Genomic DNA, 16,048 nt, shown 5'->3' on the forward strand with positions numbered 1-16,048 from the left:
TTGCGTAGCAAAAATAAATTTAAAAAATTAGAAATGCAAAAATTGAGTCGTTTTACGTTTTGAATTTCAAAACCTCAATAATCTGGCAAGTGACAACGTTGTAAACACGACTGCGTAATTCTCGTTCAAGGGAGAAATCTATAAATCGAGATGGTTTGAAATTCAGCTTAAGAAAATTGATCAAATTATCCTAAATAAAAATCAGTATGGAATAAAAAATATATGAAAATTTATAGCAAATCTTGAGAGTCAAGCTCTAAAGACATGCGATATTCGATTCATATCTAAGGTCGATAAACATTTTAAGCAACTATATTGAAGCGATATGAGTTATCGATTATTCAAAACAAACTCTAGCTATTCACAGGTCCTATATAACAAAATTGGATTCTAAAACACCTATAGGTACTGAGATCTACGTGTTAATATACAAGGACACTGGAACATTGCTAGAATGACTTCGCTGTTGACTATGATATAGAATGCATACACTTTAAGGGATCTTCCGCGCCATCTTCTGCCTACTAAATAATAAAACAATTAGACATCAAAGTTCCATTTCAATAAATTCAATATTTTTCCGATTTTCCTTGAATGGATTGTAGTTAACTGAAAAATCCACCTGAAAAGCAGTAGAGCTGAGAAGCAACTCCCAAGAATTTATGATTCTAACTCTAATACTATTCAAGTTTTAAGTGCTTCTCTTTTCTTCAAGGGGCAAATATGATTTAGTACCAAATGATACAACACACCAAATTTAACTGGACATTTGAAAAGCAGTTGGCATGATAGGGGTAACGACACGTTGTTGAAATATCTCAAAGAGCAACCGCAATAACAGTTGAAATACTCGGTGCTCATGCACATAGAAGTAGAAGCCACAGTCAAGCGGACAGGCAGCGAAACCAACAGACACATAGATGCACCGCAGTGCACACATTCCCATTCGCATTCCCCACCAGCATATGTCCTACCAAAAGCTAATACACTCCCTTTGCAACTTCATGAACCGGTATGAAAACGAGACGCGCACATTTTATGCAAATTTTTTGAATGCTTGTTAACATTTATTGCCCGCCGGCTGTTTGGTGGGCGTGTGGGCGTGGTAGAGCAAATGCATGGCGCGGGTCTTGGCACACACACACACACGTGCAAATATTCATAAACCAGAAAACCGAAAATCTGAAAACCCTACACACACACAGCCCCCAAAACCCAGAAACGCAGCCTAGCAAAAGATTTTTAATTAAAATGTTGTTGACTACGAAATGGCAGCATTTAAGCAGCTTTAGGGGGGCGGCTATTGTTATGCAGATTCACCAAAAAGGGGGCCAGCAGCGGGCTGAGGCGTGGTCATAAATATAAACATAAACAATAACTACTGATATGCAGATAAAATTTTGATTTCGTTGAATCGCTGAATGGCTCGCGTCGAGCGCAAAACTCAAATATTTTGTTTTGCTTTGTTTTGCTTTGTTTTTTTCCCATCTCTCTGTTTTAATTGATTTGTTTTAATAATTCACAGCACGTACCGTTAGTTTAGTACTATTTAGCCAGCGCTATGTAGCACGTTAATGTGTGCGAATCATTGCCAGCAATTTGCTATCTATCTATCTGTGCCGCTGGGCACACGCGGCGTATGCGCATTTAGCATTTTGTATAATTCAAATGCTTTTGATATAATTGAAAGTTTTTGAATTTGAAGCATTCAAGCTTCAGTTGCAATTTCAGCCTCAGCTGCTTAACAATTTAATTTAATTAATTTGGCTCTTGTGCCATTGCTTCATATTTGTCAGTCCCAGAGGCCCCGAAACAATTGACGTAATTGGCCAAAAATGTTGGCATTTGAGTAATTAATTACAAAATAGGCAAATGTAGAATGCTTTCGTTAAAGGATAATTCAATTAAGGCATTGCAATGCCAAGTGTAATCGGAATTAAAGGTTGAGTATAAAGGGGGTGGAGGAAAATGATTTGCTTATCGCATTGCTAATAATTCTATAATAAATAAATTATATAAATTTTCTTAAAATTTTTAAGTAATCTTTTTAATGTTAATATTTTTACGTAGTTGATAATCTATTATTATTGTTATTTTTTTTTTTTAGGCATTTATATTTTAATATTTTATCCATTTTTATTTATTTATTTATTTTTTAATTATTTGTAAACTTAACTATTATAGTAAACAAGAAATTGCTTTAATTAATTATTAATTAATTACTTTAATTAATTTATATAAAATTACAACAAAAATAAATATATTAAATTTATTTAATTTAATTTAGTTTTTATATATTCATATATATATTTATAAGCAATTAACTATACTTTTATTTCATTTCAGTTACTTTTTTCATTCAATATAAAAACTCTCAGAAATTCCCTAAATTTTTGCAATTGTTTCGCACTTTGCCAATTCAAATAAATTTCATAGATTGCAAAGTCCTTTCAAACTGTTTTAACAAATGCTTTCAATTAATGATTCACTACGAAATGCAATTAGATCGAGCACAAACATTGCAAATTGCCTGCATTATTATTTTTTTTTTTTTTTACTATTCGCCCGAGTCAGACGCCCTTCTTTGCTGACCCAAGACAAACCTCCCCAAAGCCCTCTTACTCCCTGTATTATGTTTAACTCGATCGAGCTGTTCGAGCGTTCCACCCAGCACGACTAAATCAAATGTTGTTGCTCACCTTTTGATTAATGAAAATCCGCTTTTGCTCTGGCTGACACCTGTCCAATGTCTTGTTGGAATTTTGTTGGATTTTTGATTTTGATTTTGATTTCGATTTTGATTGTGTTTATCTGTTTTATGCTTTTTCTCTTATTAATTTATTATATTTTGTTGTTTTTTGTTTTTCTGGCTCTGCTTTTTTTCGTGCCTTTGGCGGCTGTGCCCTCAGCGGCTGTCATAAATAACAATTAATAATGCAAAAAAGTTCCACAAATCAAATGACACAAAGTAACGAATTGTAAATGAAAATTTTTATACATTTTTACTGCAAAACTTGCAGTTTTTATTTAATTTGTTTATATTCATATAATTTTTTTTAAGCACAGTTCAGACGGTTCACAACAAAAACGTTTTAAAGCAATAAATGAAATAATGAAATTATGAAATTTCTTATTCAAACAAAAACAAAAGGGAAATGCTCAAAACAAATAAAAGAAGCTAAATGCATAAAAACAGCCAAACAAAAGAGATGCCAACACGATTGTTGGAATAACTCTATATATATATATATATATGCAATCTATATAGCTAGGGACTTTATGCACTGCAGATTTATGATGCAAATATGCAAAAAGCTAGCCGAAACCGAGAGAAAAAACTAGCCATAAAAGAGCTGCCGGCCAGCGGCTGCATTTGGGGGTCTGGCCACTAAAACTGTCTCAAGTTAATCGCTTTTATTTATTTTCGCCACAGCCAAGCGCTAAAAAATCAAATAAAAAAAAGCTCAAGTGCAACCGGTTTTTCCACACACACACAAACACACGCATACACATACACACACACTCGCACCCATACATGTGTCTGTAGAAATTTTGCGCGCCTTTTAGCTATTTTCTTTTGCTTTTATTTGTTTTACTTTTTTTCAACTGTTGCAGAATTTATGAAAAACTCATAAAAAAGTAAAAAAAAAAAAACAAAAGCGAATTTCGCATTTTTTTTTCCGCTGCCCTTTTTAGCGTGTATGTGTGCGTGTGTGTATGTGTTGCAGTTGCAAGCAGCCAGCAACAGATAGACACAACACCAGGTTTCATGTCTAGCCAGGTAGCTGTTGCTGTTTGCTGTTGCTGTTGCTGCTAGCTTTGTTGCCTCTGCCTCTTGGCCAGGTTAACACGCCAAGCTGGCGACGTCATAAAGTCAGCTGCGCTTCGTCTTCTTCCTAGCAACATCTCTTTAGCTGCTTGAGCTCTTGCCACTGCCGCTGCTGTTGCTGTTGCTGTTGCTGCTGCCTCTGATGCTTTTGTTGTGACTTGTGGAACGCTTTGTTGTTGGCTGCCGCTGCTGCTGCTGCTGCTGCTACTCGGTTGACAGTGCAGCAAAGGCTGATGCGAGGCAGCTTTCAAGGCTGTTTAGAAGGCAGCACAGCACAGCACCGCACACATACTCACACACACACATGCACACACTCAAGTACTTATACACTTGCAGTTTTGTTTTTGTCAAGCACGAGCTGCGCTTTTGTTTAAGTTTAACGCAATATACAAATATATATACATATATACATGCATATGGAGACATATATATATACACATATAGCTATATATATAGGCTGCTTTAATATATATATTTATATATTCTTATATTTTTTCATTTTAATTGCTAAAAACTGGTTTCTGCTGTGTTTGTTGGGGGGGGTTTGGGCGCTGCGCTTTTGCTGCTTAATTAGCAAGTTTTTCTGTTGTTGTTGTTGTTTTTTGCAACAAAATTTACCGTTTTGCTATTAATGTTTATATTTGTCTTCGATTTGTTTTTACTTTTATTTTGAATTTCTTTTCTTTATTTTGTTAATATTTTCTTTTTATCTCTATTTTTTTTTAGTAATTTGGTTTTATTGCTTGTTTGTTTATTTAGCTGTTGTTCAGTTGTACGCGACGCGTAGACTCGTCAAAAAATCGGGAGTCTCAGAGCTCAACTCGTGTTGCACCCAAACGCAGCGTCGTGTTCGTTGTTGTCGTTTTGGCTGGCAAAGCTCAACTGAAACCAAGCTGGCCAAAAGAGTTCGAGCCGATGCCGCTGCTGCCAATGCTGCTGCCGCTGTCGCTGCCAACGCCAACGCAAAAGCCAAAGCAGTTAACTGGTTTGTTTTTTCTTGTTCTGCTGTTCGCGTTGTTGTCGGCCCGAAGCCAAAGTCGACCGAGTCGGTTTTTTAACTCGTCTCATCTGTCTCTCTCTCGTGCCCGCTCTCTCTCACTCCCTCTCTCTCTCTCTCTCTCTGTTTGCTTCCGTTTGCCAAAAAATATTTGTACTTAACAGAAAGACCAACATCAGCAGCTGTTCAAAATAGTAGTAGATGTGCGCCTCGCACAAAAAGATAGCAGAAACTGCAGCAAAGCAATAGTAATTAGCCTATACGCGCTCTCTTTGCATTCGTATGCGCTCCCACTCTCTCACACGCTCTCATGCTCGCGCGCTCTCTTTAACGGAAGTGAAACAGAGTGCAACAGCAGCAGCAGCAACAACAACAACAGCCGGTTTGTGTTTGTTGTTTACTATTTGTGGCTCTCCCACGCTCTCACTGTTATACAACTGTTATACGGCAAAGAAAAACAGCTGTTTGCTGCCGCTCGCTGGACGCTTGGCCGTACGCTTCAAGCAAATTGAGTTGTACTTTGGGGTTGGCTCTGGGTGACTGGGTTGAATTGGGCTCGTTTTGTGGGTGGTTGCCATGGCGTATTATTGTGATAAATAAGCAAACAAATATAAATAAACAGCTTCAAGTGTTCGCCGCAAATTGACTCCAATTTTTACTTTTACTTCAACTGAAAATAAGAAAAGCAAATGAATTGCAATGCAAGCGACCGCAATGAGATAATTTTTCATTCAATGTAACCGTTAATTATAACACTTAACGCAACAAGAAATTTCGTAAAACTGTTATAACACAATTGCACTGAAAGCTCAGCAATTAGCTATTTATACAATAACGGTTGATTGCGGGATTATATATGAAATGTGATAAACAGTTAAATAGGGCATTTAAAGTTTTTTTTTTTTTTTTTTTGAATTTAAAAAATTATTTATTTATTTACTTTATAGTTTTTGTATTTGATTTGAAGGTTAGTTTACTGTTAAGCTGACTCAGCTTTATAGTGCAATAGATATCGCTTTGCATACATTTCATGAAGTTCAGAGTTCAAATCCGAAAAACGTGAGTTCAGGGTATTTCTCTGTCAATATGTCAATGTTAAATTAAAATGTTTTGCATTTTCTTTATATTTATGCACAAATAAAATATTAATAAAAAATATTTAAAATGATATAGATATAGATATAGATGTAGATATAGATATAGATATAGATATAGATATAGATATAGATATAGATATAGATATAGATATAGATATAGATATAGATATAGATATAGATATAGATATAGATATAGATATAGATATAGATATAGATATAGATATAGATATAGATATAGATATAGATATAGATATAGATAGATATAGATATAGATATAGATATAGATATAGATATAGATATAGATATAGATATAGATATAGATATAGATATAGATATAGATATAGATATAGATATAGATATAGATATAGATATAGATATAGATATAGATATAGATATAGATATAGATATAGATATAGATATAGATATAGATATAGATATAGATATAGATATAGATATAGATATAGATATAGATATAGATATAGATATAGATATAGATATAGATATAGATATAGATATAGATATAGATATAGATATAGATATAGATATAGATATAGATATAGATATAGATATAGATATAGATATAGATATAGATATAGATATAGATATAGATATAGATATAGATATAGATATAGATATAGATATAGATATAGATATAGATATAGATATAGATATAGATATAGATATAGATATAGATATAGATATAGATATAGATATAGATATAGATATAGATATAGATATAGATATAGATATAGATATAGATATAGATATAGATATAGATATAGATATAGATATAGATATAGATATAGATATAGATATAGATATAGATATAGATATAGATATAGATATAGATATAGATATAGATATAGATATAGATATAGATCATAATTATTTGCACCAATTCTTTGCACTTAAATCGCATTAAGCACATTTATTTTATTACATAATTGTTATGCTACTCTATTCAACATTTCAGCTACCCTTCCCTCCTCCCTCCATTGGCCGCACGCTGTGCTTGGCTTACAATTGTGAATTTCATAACTTTATTAATACATTTGTCCATTGTCTGCTTTATCGAGTCGCATTCAGGCGCGACAAAAGACACAAAAACCAAAAATACCCAGCCCAACCCATAAAATCCCAAAAGTGGGGAGAGGTGCGAAGGTCTGGAGCTACCGGTGTTCAGTCAACTTGCGGTTGCTGCTATTGTTTTTGTTGTTGTTGTTGACCCCTCCATGCAACAACAGTCAAAACTAAAGAAATTCCAATTAATGACAATACAATAACAAAACAGCAAAACAAAAGAAGGGCGTGTAAATTGGTTTAGGGTAGAAGTTCAGGTGAGATTTTTATTATTATTTTTTATTGTTTGCACTTGGCCAAAAATACGGCACGTGCTTTATTTAACTTGAAATCTGTTGAGATATACCCTTTATAAGGGTGTTGCAATTGTGAATAAAAATAGAATAAGACAACTTTTTTAGAAGGTACCAAAGAGGATATGCCCTATCATGGTTTATTTAATATTTATTATAAATTAGTAAGAAAAAATCTAGTTTTTGTCATAGCATCATGATAAAACATTTTAATAAAATAATAGAACAAATTTATAAATTTTGCAGAATTAATACCAGAATAAGAATCTGATAAGAACAATTATATTATATTATTCTTACCAGAAATACTAGAAATACTTTAAAAAGAACTTTCTTATAACTTATGACTATCGAATAAATACCTTCTAACTACTAGAATACCTTCCTTCAATTACTGTAAGTAGGTCAACATTCCCAGTTAAGCTGTTTAAGACTAGAATCTTACGCAATAAAGAGAATTCGCAGGAAACAATCCATGGAAGAGATTTCTTTGATCTTAATAATAAAAGGAACAAATGGTCGGTAATTTCAAAGCTAAGCTTCCCAACTAAATACTAATCTAAATTGTATAATTAATTTTTCAACACTATTATAGCACAGAGGGAGATCTCTAACTCACATAGATACGATCAATAGCAATATGAATTTTTGCTCTTCAAACTTAATAACTGAACACATTCGTCTAGCTTATCTGCCAAGCTCAACTACTAATCTAAGCGAGTTCTGTAGAAAAAATTGATTTCTACAAGGGTCAAGTTGGGCATAGAAATATCTAAAGCATAAAAGAGGACCGTCATCTGTTATAAAACTGACATTGAAATGATCTTGATGCTCTATAATATTCATAAACGATTATTATGTAAGCTATATATTATATATTTATATATATTTTTAGAATATCAAAGAAATACTTTACATTTAAATTTGTATTTAGAAGCCCATTCAAGCCAACTTCTAGTTTATTTATCTCTGTGTATGTGAAAGTGTATTAGCATCTTCGGCTTTTTCAACCTCAGCATTCCATTTTGATAATTACCTCATTTGGCTGATGGCCATGCTGACTTTTCACTGCAGTCAACCAATTTGGGTCATTAGCAAGTGTTTTGTCATACACCATTGTTATTGGCTTTTATTATGGCAACCGCCCACCTGCCAGCCAACCAGCAATTCCCATTGCCCACTGTGGCGCATCCCGCTGGCGTTAGTCGAAAAAAAAAAAAAAAAAAATAGTTTGCCAAAGTGTGGAAAATTTAATTAACAGCTAAATGAAATACAATTTGTGTGGCTAAAGCCACCGCAAGCAACGTGGCTAAAACAACAGCTACAGCACCAGCAATGCCAACGAAAAGCAGTTAGAACCAATTTACAAATCAGCCACACCCCCTTTGAGCCGCCTACTCATCAACAGTCAGCACCACTTTGCACGCCTTTTGCACCACGGTGGGGCAACGCAACGGCCCAAGCCACCCGCAACGCGCTGTCCAGTTGTTTCAAGTGGTTGTTGGCCTTTTTATGGCTGTGGTTGTTATTGCTGTTGTTGTTATTGTTGTTGTTGTTGGTGGTGGTGGTAGTGCGTCGGAAGTTGTCGCCGGCAGTCAACAAACCATAACGCACCAGAGAGCAACGGTACTTTCAAGAACTGCAGAACATTTAACGCAGCGTTTCACTGTCAGCAAAATTGTTGTTGTAGTTTTTGTTGTTGTTGTTGCGGCTGCCGCTTGCATATTAATATATTTCATGAATTTTTTTACTTTTTTTAATTTTTGAGAGCTCAACAAATTAACCAAAAAGCTATGCATAAGCAAGTCGCAAAGAAAGAGCTCTCTCTCTCTCTCTCTCTCCCTAGTCGAAGCTGATCGACGATAAGTTACCTCAAATGGAACGCAAAACTATTTTATATAGATAGAAAAAAATTCATATGTATATATCACATTTTAATTTAATATAATAACCATTATGAAACTTATTGCTATATTATATCTATATCTATAAGTCGAACAGGGAAAATCAAAGTAAACAATCTGTAATATGAGCCCAATGCAAATGAATATGTATATCGATATTTATCGAATTTATAGAAAGTTATGAGGCTTATGAAAAATAAGAACGGACTTGCTGTGCAGTCCAGGCGTCCAATGCCGAGACAGTACTAAATCATATTTACTATAAATGATATATATAGATACATAATTACATTGAATACTTCCAATGCGCCTTCTCCCCCATATTATTTACATCATACATTAACATATTAAACATTAGACCCCACTCACCCATTTTCAATATGCAGCAGGGTATTAGCGCAAAAGAAGCGAGCAAAACAAACAAATATATACACATAGACATATACACATATACATATATGCATAAGCCTAATCTACACACACAATTTTTGTGGGTTTGTTTTCTGCGGCTTTTGGAAAATGGGCACAAAACAAAAACAGCAACAACAACAACAAAAAAACTGCATAATTTTTCAATTAAAAAAGATTACGTTCACAGCTTTTTGGGGGGCATTCACATATCTATTTAAAGAACATTTCTTTGACGCTACATATATGTTTGTATGTATATAATTTTGACAGATAGAAAGCAAGTGACTATGAAAATGCTAACGTAATTTAAATTTAAATAAAGATTAGATATATATGATATGCAATTCATTAAAAATTAATTAAAATATCATTTATTTTGGTAAAATAAAATATTACTAAAAAATTTCGAATTGAAAATTTACATTTGAAAATACAAATATTAGTTATTGTTTGATAAATTATTATTAATATTTATATTATTTATTTTCTTCGTCTTCGCTAAATTCAACCATAAATAGCTCTTCTTATGGGCCAAACTACGACACTTTAATCTCTCAACTATCACATAAAAAGTTTTCAATTAATAGCTCCAAATTGATTTTATAAATAATTTTTGATTGCCTCTCTAAAAACATAATTTTAATAACTTTAATGCTTAGATCTTTTATATGAGCCGCACTTCAGTCGGCTGGCTAGCATTCTTTTTAGTTGGACTCATTAGCCAATCGATTGATTTTTATCGATCATAACCATTTCTAGTTTATCGATAAACGAGCATCTATGCACATAGAAAACACAGCCGTTTTTCAATTTCCATCGGCCATAAGCTGTCAATTTTATAGCCAAAAACGGCGCTTGGCTTTATGAGTTTCAACACCCAAAAACAACGCGGCTAGCTCGTATACTCAATGCCTGTCTAACTCCTCACTCTCTCCCTCCTCTCTCTTTCTCTCTCACTCTGTTGCCTTGGCATCGACGCACTAAAAGCAAAATTTATGTTGATGATTTTTTTTTGTGTGGCCATCGCCACCGTCGCCAAAGCCAAAATCGTGGCCAACATCAGGCTGGAGCCCGCGAGCGCACGCAGACACAGTCAAATTGTAGTTTGGCTCCAGACAATGCCGGCCACAAGTTGCAGCAGCAGCAGCAGCAGGAGTAGCGGCAGCAGCGGCAGCAGCGGCAGCGACTGCGGTCATCGCACTGCCCACCCAAAAAGGCGGCACTAAATTGCCTGAATGCCGTTAGAACTATAATTGCGCACACACCAGACACACACACACACACCATACACACACACACACACACATCTGGCACACACATACCACTACACATTCACACAGTTTTACGCGCAGGGCTTGATTATTGCGCGCTGATAGAAACTCAGCCAATTTATTGAGTTGTAAAATTACAAGTGGCCAGCATTGATGGGCAATGGGGGCGTGGCACACACAAATTATATTAAAAATAAATAAATTAAGAAGAAACACGTGGAAAAACAAGTAAGAACTTTGCAGCTGTGTGTGGACGACTGCCTAATACTCGTCCAAGGTTCAAGATCCAAAATCGAAAGTGTTGCAAATATTTATTTAATGAAATATTTTAGGAGTTGTCATAGTTCAAAGTTTAATTCATATTATTTATAAATAATCCATCTATGCTTTGACAATTTGAAGTTACTAACGTTGGAATATATAGGAATTTCTTTTCGAATTTCTATGTTCATCTCTGGCACAGCGAGAATTAGTAGAGAACCAGAACAAAATTTCTACTTCGAAAGCTAAAGTGATACAGTTTTACCCAATTTTCCACGATCTAATGGAAATAGACTTCTAATCTTCTGGAGCAGCTATTCTAACTGACCGGGTTCTCAATACGAGCATATACAATTTCTGCCTGCAATGTCCAGGAAGTAGTCTGCACTTCATAAGGACATAAGACAAAGCCAATATACTCTCTTTAAGCCCCATGTAACGAGTATAAAAATAGGCTCATTAGTTGCAGCCCCTACAACCCGCTGCGCCACACAAAACTAATTGCACACATAAATAAGCAGAATTCACACGAAAATTTTCTTTGGCTCAACTTTTGCTGCTGCTGCTTTTTCTTCTTCTTCTGCTGCTGCAGTTGCTGCTGCTGCTGCTGCTGCTTGGGACATTGACGAATGCCGCTTCCTTATTGCAAGGTCAGCTTTGTCCTCTCCGTCTTTGGCCTCAACTTCCTGGGCTGACTGCATTGATTGATGCACTGCCAGCTGCCGTTAGCCCAAGACTTCACACCAAATTGGCTTCTAATCTGCAAACGTTTTTTATCCCAAAAATGGTCAAAGCCAATGCTAAAGGCAAATGCCAGCCAGCTGGCTTTAACAATTTTTTCCTTCTTTTCATATATTTGTGTGTGCTTGTGTGTGCTTGTGTGTGTGTGTGTATGTGTGTATATTTTTGTCAATAATCGTAAATTAATGAAATGCAACAACGATGCCACACGCCAAGCTAAACAAACAAATGCCGACGACAACAGCAGCAACAACAGCAACAACAACAACTACGACAATAACAGCGCAACAGCTGCAATTGCTGCTGGCAATAATTGTTGACAAGCCGCAGACCAAATACACTTACTTAGAGCAATGGGCGAAGCTAATCATCATCAACAGTAAAAGGTGTGCTGAAAAAGTTCCCCAGGAATTCCAAAAATTGCAAATAGTAGTAGCTACTACTAGAAGTGATGTCTTGAAAACGGTAGTAGGTTCATGAAAATAGTAGTATATAACTGAAATCGTGTGTTTATAAAAACAGTAAGGTGATCATGCCAATGGTAGTAAATTCGTGAAAATAGTATTGAAATAGTAGTATGTGCATGAATGTTTATGAAAATAGTAGTAGTAGTAGTAGAAGAAGAAAGTAATCTGTGCATGAATATTATATGTCATCATAAAAATGGCAGTGTTGTTATTAAAAGAGTAAGGTGTACTGCAAGTAGTAGTAAATTCATGAAAATAGTAGTATCTACTCAAAGCAAATAACACGATACTTTTCAACCATAACTGAAATGTTACAAAATCTATAGAGTAAACCCAAACTCCAGTTTAGTTAGTGTATTAGAACAACTTCAGCAGCAACAACAACAACAACAATGGGCAGCCGCAACATGCGATTTTAAAGCCATATTTATGGGTCCTTAGCATTGGCATTGTTATTATTATCGCTGCTTTGTTGTTGCTCTGTTGTCGCCGTTGTTGTTTGTTGTTATTCTCGCCGTTGTTATTATTGTTGTTGTTCCATTTGTTCTTTGTCGCAAGTGTCTGTTGTACATGTTTGGAGCTGCACTCTATATATTTGTTGGCTCTAATATTTTTGTTTTTTTTTTTTTTTGCTAAATTTGCACTATTCGCATAAATAAATAAATAAATTTTATCTAAAAAAAAACTAGTTAGAACGGCGTAATCGAATGTCTAAGGCTTGCTCATGGTATAAAATGAGCTAAATTTTAGTGGAAATTCTTATAATTTGTTAATATTTTATATAGTTTATACATTTAATATTCTTTAATTTTTATTTTTTATTAGATTATATTATATTTTATTTTATAATATTTTTTAATGTAATATATGAATTTTATTTATTTTTTTTTATATTATTTTATTTTTTATATTATTTTAATTTTTTTTTTTTTATTAATTTTATTCTATTTTTAAATTTTTTTATTTTCATTCTTTCTTATTTTAATTGTTTTTATTTATTTTTTATTTATTTTTATTTTTTTTAATATTTTATATTATATTTATGTCATATATGTATCTCAGATAAGTCTATATTCCATTTTCCAGTTTTTGATGATATTTTTTGCAATTTTAGCTTTATTCCTATTTACCCAATAAATACAAGTCGAAAACAAGCTACGACAAGTGCCATTAAATCAGCCACCCGAACATAGCTCGCATGCTCTATACAACTATATATATATTTACCATTTTCCCTCTATCATATTTTATTGACAAAGGCATAATATTTATAGGCTTTTCTCTCTCGTCGTAAATACAATCAACATTAAATAATTAAAATATTTTTGACCAGCGAACAATGAAAGTTTCAACAACTCAACAGCCAGGCAAATGCCACAATGACACTTTGGCCACATAAATAAATAAAAGAGGGGGAAAATGATTTAAACTGTTGACCAGTTTAGCTGTCCAGCCGGGCAGCCAGGCTTAACATTTGGCTGTGATTAACTTAAGTGAACGAGACATAAATATTTAAACGCAGCTCGAGTGAGGTACAGCTGTGTGGCAGCTGTTGTTGCAACAAGGGCTGCGCGTAACGGCATTTCTGCACAGTGGCAGTGGCAGTGGCAGCTAAACGTCAGTCAACAAACGAATAGACGACGACAATATCTGTTGTGCCGTGCTAATGGCCAACTAACTTGCCACAGCCTGTTGCAAGGTAACATTCAACAACGGCTCAAACAAAAAAAAAAAAAAAAGAAAAAAGGAAAATGCTACAAAGAAAAACAATCCAAAGGCATTTCATGCTGGGCAACGTTTTATTTTTACTTTTTATACCCTGTGCACTATTGATAATGGTTAATGAGGGTATATTGGTTTATTGTTATTATTATTGTATTACTTTTATTTTTTACTTTTCTATTAAGTATTTAACTTTATCTGATCTATTTATATAAAGCTTATGATCTGTCTATTCGTTTGTCTTTCCCTCCATTTCTCCATTCTTTCCCTATTCCTTATTCATTCGCTATTCCTTTTTCATTCCCTATTCCGTATTCTTGTCGATCTCTTCTAATCAAGTGTTCTTTTTAAAGAATTTATATTCGATAATAGATTGCAAGCCATCTTTAATATCTGTTAAACATCTATGCTTGGGTATTTTCAGGGTATTTCTTAAGTTTAACACACACCATCATCAACACTCTTACTTATTCCCAACTTCTTTTCTTTATGTAAATCTTTGCTGTCGCTCTTGACCACCAGCAGGAATGGCAACAACAGCAACAACAACAACAGCAACCGCTGCAACTGCAAAGCAACTGACCGTGCTGAGCGATTGTGGCACCTTGTTGATCAATAATTGCCACACGACAGCTAAATGGGCTTTAATGCCATGTTAGAGCTACGGCATCCAAGGAAATGCAAATCAAATTCTAATGATGTTGTAATACAGACACCAGGTCCAGAAAGCAAGAGAGAGAGAGAGAGAGAGAAAGGAAGAAGAAGCATCAATGTCGATAGCTTGGGACACAATATGCTGCACATTGGCATGCAGATCGTCAGAGCTGCAGTTAAATGCTATAAAAATAAAGAACAACTAAATTATATATAAGAATATTAAATGCCCTTTCCCCACAAAAATGATAATTATAAATAATTAAACTAGTTTAAATTTGTAGGTATTTATTATTTATTTTATTTCTTTATTCATTTGCTTATTTTTTATTAAATTTATTTTATTTATTTCATATATGTATAAATTTAAATAATTTTCATTTTATTTATTGTTCAATTCGTCAAGCGTTACCTATTTCATCACAAAGGTAGTATAACCTTTGCTAGTGTATACAAAAATTATATTATTAGAATTGAACATGCAATCTGACAAGTGTTTTGGCCAAAACATTTCCTGGTTTAGGCCCTGTCCGAATGCCGTATTGGCCACTGACCAGGCTAATTGCCGCAGCATTAAAATTGCTGTACACTCTGTACACTCACTCTACTCTACTCTATCTGACTCTCTCTCTCTCTGTCTGTCGTCTTTACTGTCTATATAGATATGGCAAATTACCAACGGCGCGATTTATGATTGCATTTCCTGCAGCTCCACTCAAGTCGTAGGCCAAAAGCCTCTTGCTGCATTGTTACATTGTCGCCATGGGCCAACAATTAGGCGGAAATGCAATTGTCGTCTGTGTCGTCTTAGCCACAAAACACCAACTGAGTAGCACTTGGGCAAAGCTTCTACTCATTGATATTCTCCACACTCGATTCTGACTTGGACGTTCTTTGGTTTTTGCTTTGGGTTGGGCTTTGGCGCTGTCATCGACCACATTGACGACTCTTCTAATAAGGTATTAATATAAATATTACCAAACACATTTAACGCCACATTCTTACCCGGTTATTGCTCACAGTTGTCGCTATTGTTGTCGTTGTCATTGTTGCTGTTGTTGTTGCTGGCAATCGTGCCTTTGCATTTTGAATAGATTTAAACATAGGAGAAGCATGTGTAAGACATTACATGGAATTGTGGTTAGCTAACAGTTTAAGTACTTTAAATTCTCAGGACTTTTAAGAATTGCATTGGAACTAGCCAAGAAGTAATAGATAGAGAATAGCTGTGGCACGTTAAAGATAAAATACTGTCGGAGAGATATTTCTTTATTATATTTCATTATATTCTATACATACTGATGCTTTAATACATAAAATT

At 34.3% G+C, this 16,048-nt stretch overlaps 1 protein-coding gene across 2 annotated transcripts in view; it reads right to left on the bottom strand.

The window, feature by feature from the left end:
- LOC6578966 (UPF0746 protein DDB_G0281095) overlaps positions 1–16,048 on the bottom strand; it is a 135,857-nt gene that overhangs the window by 118,339 nt on the left and 1,470 nt on the right. The window contains exon 1 of one of the 2 annotated variants that reach the window (XM_015163396.3): positions 2,700–2,904. The exons of the other annotated variant lie outside the window; for it this stretch is intronic. The gene's annotated coding sequence lies outside the window, so the exon portion shown is untranslated. Of the gene's footprint in view, positions 1–2,699; positions 2,905–16,048 lie in introns of those variants that run through there. 2 annotated transcript variants of the gene reach the window in all.

This window comes from Drosophila mojavensis, unplaced genomic scaffold (assembly GCF_018153725.1).
Source record: "Drosophila mojavensis isolate 15081-1352.22 unplaced genomic scaffold, ASM1815372v1 contig_80, whole genome shotgun sequence".
NCBI classification, from domain to species: domain Eukaryota; kingdom Metazoa; phylum Arthropoda; class Insecta; order Diptera; family Drosophilidae; genus Drosophila; species Drosophila mojavensis.